A 2446-nucleotide genomic window follows, 5' to 3' on the forward strand; every position below is an offset into this window, starting at 1 on the left:
GCTGTGTTTGTCTATTGAAAGATTTCATTTCATCATACTGTGCTGGGAGCTTTGTTCCGTATCGTATTACTTTATATGAACTTAAGTCTTTCCATCTCTGGAACAAATAATGCAATTAATGCCTTGACAGGTGGCAGGAGTCTAACTTGCTTCCTTTCAGATACCTTTGTGCCGGTCATGCTAGGTGCTGGTTTTGCTACAGCTATTTTATTCTAATTGGTAGTGTCTGCAAAGTGGTTCAGATGAAAATATCTTGAGTTGTGTTGCTTTTCCCTTTGTATTTAGCTTATACGCTAAATCTCATGAGAATTAAATGCATCAGTGAAACCAAGTCCTGAGAACCTTTAATTCTCAAACTCTTTCCCTGTTTTGGTTCAGAAGTGGGTAGAATTTTAGTTAGAGGCAGCATCGCCATGTATCTTAAATATCTTTTTACCAAGGCAGTGAGTTTTGAGAAGTCAGGGGAAATTCTTTAGATCTAAGTAGACTGCACTGTTCTATTCTTGCTTCTCCCCTGTCCTTCCAAAAAAAAAAAAAAAAAAAAAACTTGAAGTGGGGATTCTTTACTTCCTAGGGTTTACCATGAGTTTGGTGATAGTTTTTTTTACCCAGTGCAGTCTTCTGACTTTTATAATATTCTAATGATGTAGTTAATTGTATTAGTTCTGTCTTTATATCACAAGGTAATTTCTCTGAGTAAACCTCCCAATTGAAACTACAAAAATGTTCTAAGAAAAAAAGGATAAAATTAGTACCTCTTTTATTGGGCAGGCATGGAAAGAATTCCACAAAGGTTAAAAATGAAATAAAAGCAAGAATTCTTGGAGATAAACATAAAAGCTGTATTTCTCCCTGTTTTATCAAACACTGGAATTCTAGGACTTTCTCCCTTAATGGCTGTACAGGGGGCAGGAGTTACAATTCCATGTCTTCTTAAGCAGATGCTAGCTGTAACAGGAGACTCCTGCTTGAATCTGGGACCCCAGAAAACTACTCCCCAGGCAAAAGGGTAAGTGAGAAATCAACGTGCCACCCAACAGGGACAGCAAAGAAACGTGTCTCCACCTTGCCACAGATCTAAAAGACTGCCTGAATCTCTTAACTCCAGAGCCAAGCTCTGCTGTGCCAGCCTCCCTCCCCTAGAAGTTGCTCGTCACTGTAAGAAAGTGGTTTTGAAAGGAACAAATTCATTCCTGGTCAGGAAATACTTCTTAGAGAACTGTTTGAGCTGAACCTTGAAATAAATCTATTATTTCAACAAGCAGAGGATGAAGAAAAGATTCCAGATGCAGGGAACAGTGGGAGAAAGGGATCAGCCAGGGCCGGTAAAGCAGTGATCAGCCTAACACACTCCCTACTCACTCACAGCCACGTCATAAGTGTGTGAAGTGTAGCAAGTAAGTTGTTCTGCTCCTTTCAGAACTCCAAAGGTTGAGTTATTTTTTTCATTTCTGGGAATACTTGTTGAAGCATTTGCAGGTTTATACTTTGAGAGAGAATTGATGAAACTATTTGCAAGAGAGCGTTCCTTCCTTTCCTGCGTCAATGTCCGTTTTCCAACTTCTTAATTATATTTGACTTTGAAATTGAACTTTACTGGCCTCAAGTTTGGAAACGTCTAATTACCATAACTGTTCTTTTGCTGACAATGTATTATGTCAATAAGGAGAGACTTGGGTTCACACCGCCCTGACCTCAGTAGTTAAGTGGTCACAGCAGATACGCCACAATCCCTGCTCTTAAGGAATGGACCCATGCATGGACGAGGAGGAAAGTAAAGCTTATTAAGTTAGAGGATTATAAAAATAATTGTATTGAGGAGAAGGAGCTTGATATATGTGCCTGAAGAATAGGGACAGGAGAGAGTGTTTCAGATGGTGGACGTAGTAAAAAAAAAAAAAAAAATTGTAAAGATTACAAAACAAGACTGAACATGGGGATGGAAGTGAGAAATAAAAGCAGCTTCGTGAATGACTACGTGCATTTGTGTGTGTGTACACAGACGTGCGTTTGTAAGTTTAGGTACCAGTGAGAGGCTTACGTCTCTGTGTGTTTATGACCCTGTGGAGAACGGGTTATCTCCCACCCACCTCCAGGGTGATGAACATTACATGCATCACCCCTGACTTGTTCAGTCAAGTACAGTGAGCTGTCATGTTCATTTTACCTGTGTTTTAGTTTTACAGCTCTTAGGAGTTTGACATTCATTTAATAGGCGTTGAGTCTTCACTGAAATCTGAGTACTGAAGATAGGACTCAACTCATTCATTCATGTAACAAAATATTCATAATGGCCCTAGTTGGTATCAGGCACTGTCCCTGGTACTGCGTATACCAGGAGTGAATAAAGGAAACATCCCTGCACCCATGCAGTTTACGCTCTTCACAAGGGAGAGTGAAATTTAAGAAAGAAGCACAAATTAAAATGTTGCCATGGTGATAAGTA

Source organism: Camelus ferus, chromosome 5 (genome assembly GCF_009834535.1).
Source record: "Camelus ferus isolate YT-003-E chromosome 5, BCGSAC_Cfer_1.0, whole genome shotgun sequence".
In the NCBI taxonomy this organism is placed as follows: Eukaryota; Metazoa; Chordata; class Mammalia; order Artiodactyla; family Camelidae; genus Camelus; species Camelus ferus.